The sequence below is a fragment of the Thalassophryne amazonica genome, chromosome 17 (genome assembly GCF_902500255.1).
Source record: "Thalassophryne amazonica chromosome 17, fThaAma1.1, whole genome shotgun sequence".
In the NCBI taxonomy this organism is placed as follows: Eukaryota; Metazoa; Chordata; class Actinopteri; order Batrachoidiformes; family Batrachoididae; genus Thalassophryne; species Thalassophryne amazonica.
In genome coordinates, this window is record NC_047119.1 from 39536769 (window position 1) to 39546063 (window position 9295).

Here is a 9295-nt window from a genome sequence, read left to right on the forward strand (position 1 = left end):
GTTTTGCCCTCATCAATTCCACTGTATATGGATAACAACAAGACAAAACAAGAAATAACCCAGTTTATCAAATGCTGTAACCAGTTCATCTGCCCTGTCATCTATCTGTCTGTTTGTGCATCTAAAACACAGACAATAAAACTTGAATCAAATTTAATTAAAAATAAAAGGTTGTTTTGGGGAAATTATGCTACTATTGAAATAAATAGAGAAAAAAGCTTTTAAAATTGCTTTATTCAGTAAACATATTTCCCTTACAACTACAGCTCCTCACCAGCAGGGGGTACTGCAACCTCCTCAGCACTAGAGTCCCTTAATTGAATAGCGGGACTCCACTCAGCACCCCTGCTTCCAGTCTCCCTGGATATTTCAAAATAAAAGCACTATAAATAACACAGATTGTACACCACAGTCTGTAATGTCACAACAGAAGAAAATATTTTTATATTTTAAAAGTCCTTCATTCTGCTAAAAATATAAATAATTTGGACACTTTTTCAAAATACAAATATTTCCTTTGACAAATGAAAAAAGAGTAAAATACAAAGAACACAATTAAAAAATATCAGTTCATTTACCTCAAAACTGCTAGACATTATAGTTTAAAAAAATCACATTCTAACAAAAAAGGCTTATAATGAACTTCATACATACATTGCTGTTAAATTGTGGCAGAAAATTCATTTTCACATGAACTGCTGATGTATTTAACACAATAAGATAAAAAAAAATCTATATTAATATATATGTAATTCTTGTCAGAAAAAAGCTTCAGCATTTTTTGCTTCTCAGTTGTGCTATTGACAATGAATAAAATGTTTTAATTTCAATAATTTTCATAAAAGTAAAACGGTGCTAAATTACTTTCCAGATCCCTTTTTAAATTTTCTTGTCAGATTTTATTAAGTTGTATTTCTTTCTGCCTTGTCTGTTTCAAAGTTAGCTGATACCTTTAAGAATATAAACTTTGCTTTTGATGGTCACCGAAATGGCTTTTGTGACCTTTCATGTTTTGGTTTGGGGGTTTTTGGGGGGGGGGGCGGTGGTTCTGGTCATTTCTTCCTCATGTCCTTCTTCCCTCCTAGTATTCTTTCTTTTCATCCATCTTTCCTTAGGTAGAAAACAGCAGGGAGACTCTCAGAGGACTTTTCAGGCGTTTATTTTTATGTTGTTCAACTCCAGCGAAGTGTGAACGTCTGGCTTCTATGGTTTAGGAGGTCAGGGTTAAGGGTTAGGGGTTAAAGGTTATGTCAGCACTTCACGTTCAAATCCAGCAAGAGCAACTTTGAAAAAAAAACCACATCACCAGCCAATCAGAATGCTGATGTTACGGCATCTTGAAGACGTCACTTCCTCCTGCAGCGGTAGCAGCAGGCAGCGCACCGCCTACTCTCCTCCTCCCCTCCTCTGTCCTCTTTGACTGTATAAGGCGGTGGTGAGACGGAGCCCACTGAGGCATTGTACGGGTTGCCATCGGAACTGTTTAAAGCCGCTGGATTGGCTATTACTGTGGCACCGCCTTCAGATGGGCGGAGCGTGGCACGAGGGATGGACACATCACTATAAGGGTTTGTCAATGAGATGTCGAGTTTGGATGACATGTTGGTTAAAGAGAGGAGAGCGAAGCTAAAACAGGCAGCCGTCCAGTCAAAATGAAGAAGGGACCTGAGACGGCATTAGGATGAGAGAACTCTGTGGAAATGAGAAAAGAGGAAACTGATTACTTGAAAGAAGGGTGGAAAGACAGAGAGAGAAAAGAAAACAAGAGATCATCAATAGAGTCCTCTCCAGCTGACTGGACAAGATGTTTTCCCAGCCCCGACCACTGAGCTTCATCTTTTCCCCACCTAGCGAGACCCCTCCCTCTGTAGGTGGTGCCATAGTGTTATTAAGATATATAATGAAATCATCTCTCATCTCAGTCATTCCTTCAGACATGGTCCAGCTAATATCTCAATTAGAATTACAAATTGGAAATAGAAATTAGAATTAGAAGGTCTTCATTATCATTGTACAAGAAAATCCAACAAAATTACAAACAGGACAAAAACAACAAATACAAGTCAAGTCTGGGAGCATGTGCTGGTGCTGCGCTTTGCTGCATCCACAACACCATGGAACCACCTTGGATGGCGACAACCATTCTATCCCCCAATCTACAAAGTAACATCTACGTATTTACCACAGCTCAGTGAAATGTGGGCGTGTCCTTGAGTTTCTCCAGCCACTGAGGTCCTCAACACGGAGGCACCTTTGTGCTGAATCATGCACAGATAAACACACCACATGCATAAAATGTGGTAGCTGATGTTCCCTCACAATATCAGCGATCCTCCTCATCTGAATACCAAAGACATCCAGTTGTACCCTTAGTTCACTAGTTAGTGTCTAAGTCTGACAACCAGACAGAATATCAGGAAGCACAGGGACCCTGAAGACTTGGACCTTTGTTTTCATGCAAAGGCATCAGCATCACCAAACAACTCTGACCATGACTTCATAAGATCCTCCCAGGCGTCTCTGGATCTCAAAGGCCAAGGACCCAGAAACATGAACGTCAGTGCTGAGATCCGTGAACATCTCTACAAGTTCAACACTTTCACCACATACACAGTTCTGATACCAATACCGGCAATTTTCCCCACAATAAACACAATGTTGTTGCACATTAGCTGGCAGAGGTGGAGTCAGGCTCAGTCTCACAGAATGCCGAGTCACACACCCACAAACATGTTTGTGTGGATCAGCCACTTTAGCCATGATGTTGACGTCATGTGACCTCCCGCACAACCAGTAATTCTTGAAGCGGTGAAGGTGTCATATTGGTTTAAATCTGACCATCAGCTGTCACACAGGGTGTTAATACAGCATGACCCCATCACCAAATATGAAGAGATTTAAAACAACTCCAATGCTAACAGCATTTGTTGAAGCTTTTCTTGTGCAACAAGTGTGTCAGTGTTTCTGCAGCCCCCTCTGATGGATGGTCACAATTGAAAAGGGACTAGTCTGTTGGGTCTCATAGTAGGAGTTGGTGTTAACACAAATATTTTTGAAATACCCCCTTAAAATATGGAGATGGTTATTATGAACAAGAAAATTCAGATCATTGACCAAATGACCATATTAAGTAGTGTAACCTAATTTTTTTTAATGAAAACTTTTGACTTACTTAATATTTCAAGTTTGTGTAACATGGTCTTGCTTTTTGAGTAAACTCAGAATTTTTGATTGACTTGAACTTTGAATGAATGAATGAATGGCTTATTCAGCACGCACAAACAAAATCTCTCATTTACAAAACAAGTCAAAAGAAAACAAAAATTAAGACATATAGAACAAAACTCAAACAATTTACCAACTTAGTGCGGCTGAAAGGGTGTGGGCAGAAGCAGAAGCTTATAAACGGCCACCCCGTGCATCAGTTTCTGTGTACAAACAAAAAATAAATACAAAAAAAAAAAAAAAACAGTCAGTAATGTAACACAGTGAAACAAAGAGAGTAATACAACAGACAAACAAACAAAAAATAGCCACACAGGCAATTTACTTAATTACTCAAAATATAACAAGTTAATATATTATTTTTATACAGTCTTTTAAAACAAGCCAATGTACTAGATACTTTAATACAATCTAAAATGTGAACTAAAATAAACAATTTAAAATGAACTAATGAACTGCGGTCTGGGTTTTTTACATAACTGCTGTGAAACAATTAAAGTAATGGATTACTTCTTTAATTGAGGACATATTCACTAACTTGGAAACTTGCATGTGTCCATCCTCTGACTGATCAGAAGAAAAGTAGCTGTAAAAGTGATGAATTAGTTGACACAAACACATATTCATCCACATTGTTCTTTTGGCATTGATATTTGTATTTCATTTCAAGTATTAGAGCCTGACCGATATGGATTTTTTGAGGCCGATGCCGAAAACGATATTTGGATGAAAAAAAATGCCAAAAATCGATAAATCGGCTGATTTGCCGATAACCGATAAATCAGCCGATATTATTTTTTTTAATGAATAAAATGTTCTTTTTTGTGCCCTTAACAAAAAAGGTATGAGCTAAAAGCTGAAGCTTTGTCATATTGATTAACTTTATAACAGAGAAGAATTTTCAAGTTCAAAAAATGCAAAAATGCAATTGGAGCAGTTAAGGGGCTATTCAAGCGGGCCAACTAGTAAGATATCACTCCTGAAAACGATCTTTGCCATATCACGTGAGGTAAATCTGCCCTACGATTGGATTTTGGAAAACCATGTGACAGAGAACCAATTCCAATTGGACACTAACATTGTGCACGTCATCACACATCTTCTATGAGGAGTACCAAGATGGCCGACAGTGGATCGAATGTCCGCAGAGTTAACTTTTCAGCAAAAAAAAAAAAGTAAATTTCTGTCTTATATCATTAAAAAGTTATTTACAATTTAGTAAAGTGGTGTCGTATACAACGGCGTCGGCCCCAGAGGGTTAATGGCGAACGGTAGTAATTGCCAGAACCCTTCCAGACGACCAGTGAATCTGAATGTTTCAACCTCTTAGCAGTAAACGAAAGTTTTTCATGCTAAAAATAAGGTCTACACAACGTGTGCTTAATTAAAAGCATGACCGACGCAATGAAGTGCATTTGACACATTACTACATAAACTGAGTTAATCAAACTGAGTTGAACTGAAACGGGAGAAATGTGGGGTGAATGTAATCACAAAGTTATTACAAACAGCATCCTTATAAACTTACTTGTATGCTTTTATCAGCCGATCAGTGCAGTGTAACGTGAACTACGGGGGCGTGACACATTTAAGCAGGGGTGTAAGCAGCTCTCACTTGAATGGAGTCAGAGCTCCATCTACTGGACAAACAGCGCAAGGACATTTTACATTGCGACACAAACATTATTTCACTAACTGTTCTGTTTATGAGAAATTATTGGCGTTCTATCGGCAAAATTTCGGCCGATAGTGAGTACTTTGAAAAGGGCTTATATCGGCCGATAATATCGGCTGACCAATATATCGGTCGGGCTCTATCAATTATATTGTAGAAATTTGTTTACACGGAGATTAAATAGGACATATAAATAATACAATGAAGCCTGGATTCTTTTTAAATTAGATGTATAATTTTTTTTAAAGTTCAATGCAGTTCATGTTTGTAAACAGACCCCATTTCTACAACACTTTATGACTATGATCTCACACATACACGCGTGCGTGCGCACATAGACATACACACACACATAGTGCTCGTGCGGCCTCAAGTAAATCTGTGATGTTCCTCATAAAAAATTCTATTGTAATCTTTTGTGTCTTTACTAGTAAAGTTTGCAGCACTTGGAAAACGTCAGATTAAAATCTGATATTTAAACATTCTGAAACAATTAAATTATTGTCCACTTTTAGAATAAAACAACCAAAAACATCATTAATCACCTTTTCTTTGTTCTTGCTGTTGGTCTCAAACAGACGATTGAAGCTTCTTAATCTTTTCTTTCTGTCGCAGAGAACAAAATCAAACTTCTGCTGCTGCTAAGCTGCTCGATCGCCACACCCGAACCGGTTTCACCAGTCCAACCCGCAATCTCTCTCTCTCTCTCTCTCTCTCTCTCTGTGTGTGTGTGTCTGTCCATCCCTCTGTATGTATATCTGTCTGTATGTGTGTCTCCCTTTCTGTCTCTGTGTCTGTCCATCCCTCTGTCTGTCTCTCTGTCGTCTCTGTGTCTCTCACTCAGTTCATTTCATTTTGGAAGTGTTTACGTAGCCGGTAACTAGACTATTTAGCCGGTTACTGGTCATGCAGCCTGTATGCCAGTAGCTGTAAACTTAATCGAGGTCATGTATGGGATGTTATCATTTCAAATTGTAAATTGGTGCATATTTATAAGGGAAACCACTCAAAATTGTCAAATATTATTTCATTCATTATATTATTTGGGTATTATGTGGTCCATATTATATTGAGTGAAACAGTAATGGTCAAATCCCACACTCGTGTAACAATGGTAAGTGTATGGTGTTAAGAAGGGACAGTGAGTACTCCTATATATTATTACTTTTATCTCCTCCCCATGATCATTAATCATTTATACATAGAGATATGAAGAGGTATTATCAAGTAATGATGTGGTGTATTGATCATGACAACAGTCATTACTAAAGTAAGTCCCTTCAGCTGCTCCCTTGTTTTTTACTCGAGGTCTCCGCAGCTTGGATCTTGCACGTTGAATTGGCACGTTTTACACCGGAGAAATGTGACAGGGTTGAGTTTGAACCAGGAACCTTCTGTGCCGAAACCAAGTGCACTAACCACTTGGCCACCACCCCTGAAAACAATCACTTCTCATCATGCTTTCACACAATACAAAGGGTGTGAAACTCATGGGGTCATGTAAAATGTTCTTGATGTGTGCTGGTGTGACATCATATCAACTGGTCAAAAATGAAACATTTCTATAAAACATTGTGAATATAGACTTTGTTTGAACCAGTTGAGATTTCAGATAATATGGAAATAGTTTTTATATGCATTTTGTGTAATCTGCGTGGTTAATAATACCACTCTATATTTTTATAGGGTATTATTCTTGTTTGGGAACAATAAAGTTGGATGAATAAAGTTATAAATTTGAAACTACATTGTTTTTCCTCAAACCTACATTTTACATATATATGTGTCCTTTATATTGACCTTATACATGCTAAAATCTAATAGGTCCAATGTAATATTAAGAAATTTTGAGTGATTTCCCTTATAAATATGCACCAGTTTGAAATGATAGCATCCCATAAATTACCTCTACTAAGTTTACCAGCTAAATAGCCGTAACCGGCTAAATAGTCCGGTTACCAGTAGCCACTTCCTTTCATTTTGGAGTATTAGTTAATATTTGCTAAAGTGTTGCGGACAATGCTATTCAAAAATCAAAACAAAAGCAAAGGAAAAAAAAAAATAATTTCAATATTTTAACTCTATTTTGCTGGTGGCAGAGGCAAAATACCGTCCAAATACTTATGGACCTGACTGGCTGAGTCGGCCTGGTCCGTTGTGATGATCGGAGTTTGGGTTTGAGTGTTTTAGGCCTCTGCTAAAGTCAGTACTCGAATATGAGTGCTCACTGTGTGGATCTGCTTCTTCCACATCTCGATCTGTGCTGTTTTAAACCGGTTTAACAGAAACTGGACCTGTTCATTCCTATTTCTGAGGAGGGGCCACGTCTTTGCTGTTCCGCCCTCTGATAGCCCGCTTACAACACTGACCTCTAGTGGCAGACGATATATTTACGTTTAAACCAACAACTAGTGGTTCTCAATCTTGATCTGAATGTTGTCAGAAAAATGACCTCCTGAGCTCCTAGTGTCCTTTCCTAACTACTTTACTCTCATGAGGACTTGAAGAAAGGCGATTTGACTGCACGTAACGTACACCGTGAAATTAGTTGACAAAGATGGAGCACAAAAAGTGTTCTGAGCGTGTTGTTTCATAAGCTGACCACGTGAGCCTGTTCACTATGCATAGCCACCGTAATTAAGCAATCAACACCAATCTTGCTATTTACATGTTATAAAAATTCTGTAATTTAAAGGAAATAAAAGTTTTGAGTTCTTCAAAAAAGTGTTGAGGTCTGAGGTCTAAGGTCAAAGGTTCTAAAAACATTCTGGAATCACACACCATTTCAACTCATTATAGAAACTTTGTGCAACTTATTACAACCCTTGAAAAATGTCAGCTACCTATTTTATAAACACTACCCAATCTAGACCCCATTGATCCCCACGGGCAACACGCTAATTGATATTATTTATACAGAATCTGTCCAAGATTGCAATGGGTGATAAATGTACTACTTGCTTTCCTGACCTCCTGTTAAAGATCTCTGATTAACATTCAAGCTCTTGATGCAGAATATTGTAAATCTGTTGCTCAATACTGAAAGTGTTCCTGTTAGCTTCAAAACTCTTATAGAATCTCTTCTTAATAAATCAGATTTGCATTTGAGGTGTTTGTAAATTCGTAGTTCCATTTTCATTTTTTTCATTGCCTTTGAAAAGTTATACAAAAAAGTGGTTTCTATGCAAATTCCTACATATTTCGCGGACAATGATCTTTTTCTGTACAGTCAGCATGTAGGACACATCACTGTGAGCAATAAAACCACCTGCTGTCTGTATTTTTGTCTGCTCTGGGATCTGTCTCACCTTTTCAGAAGGGAGGCCAAAACTGGGTAATATGGTCAAACTGTCTTCTCCTGGTCAGAACTCAAGCAGCATTTTGAACCATTTGAAGACCTCTGATGCTGGACTGCAATAAACCAGAAAATAAGCGGTAGTACGCTTGTTTCGGTAACAAGAAAACTCACCTTGGATTAAGAACATGGCCCGGGTTACGGTTAGGGTTGAGTTAGAGGTAGGGTAAGCCCTGAGCCCAGTTCACACCTAGGGCAGAGGATGCACCAGGCCAAGTTCTCTTGTATCCCATGTTTCCAAAGTATAAAGTTCTGAGTTCAAGACCACCCTGGCCCAAACTCCATATAAGGTGAAGTTGCAACAGGAAGGAATTTAATAATCTTTTCTAGACAAGACAAAGGCATGAATCAATATGTACATCCGCTGTGGACAGAATAGGTATTAATATTCCATGAATGAAAAAAATGTTGGACCAAAGAACAGTGTGGAACCAAAGTTCAAAGTTTATATTGATGTTGCAGAATAAACTTAATCAATCAATACAATATTTTATTTATGTTTTAAAGGTGTCTGCAGTATACTCATGTGTCTGCATACTCAGGTGTCTGCAGTATACTCATGTATGCACATGCACACCCTATAGGGCGTGCATGTGCATACATGAGTTCTTGAAAAGACTGGAATTTACCTTTGACCGCGTGTGATGCGCATGCAGACTAATGTCTGCGAGATGTCTTGTAAATCACTCCAGAAGTGTTATCAGGTTATAAAAACAGCATTTTCAGTTTTAGAAGTGTGTATTTGTGGCCAGCGTTCACATATATACGAGAAAGATGTTAGATTTAGCCAGAAACAAAGCGGAGTTAGCAGCTAGCAACACCAGTCAGTGACGTCACCATACTAATGTCCGCGAGATGTCTTGTAAATCACTTCAGAGGTGTTATCAGGTTACAAAAACATTTTTAGTTTTAGAAGTGCTTATTTCTCACTAGCCTTTACATAATATATGAGAAACATTATATTTACCCCATAAAAGAAGCAGTTTTGGAGCACCAGAGAGACCAGCCACTGATGTCACAGTGCTGTTCTACTCTGATTG

General features: G+C 38.2%; 1 long non-coding RNA gene across 1 annotated transcript; it reads right to left on the reverse strand.

Annotated features, from left to right (window-relative positions):
• Positions 1 to 217: 217 nt before the first annotated feature.
• LOC117529212 lies at positions 218 to 5653 on the reverse strand. The gene is made up of 4 exons (XR_004565950.1): positions 5446 to 5653; positions 3764 to 3811; positions 3359 to 3428; positions 218 to 1692 (listed from the first exon to the last, which is right to left on the reverse strand). It is a non-coding gene; the product is annotated as an uncharacterized LOC117529212 (long non-coding RNA).
• Between the last annotated feature and the right edge of the window lie 3642 nt (positions 5654 to 9295).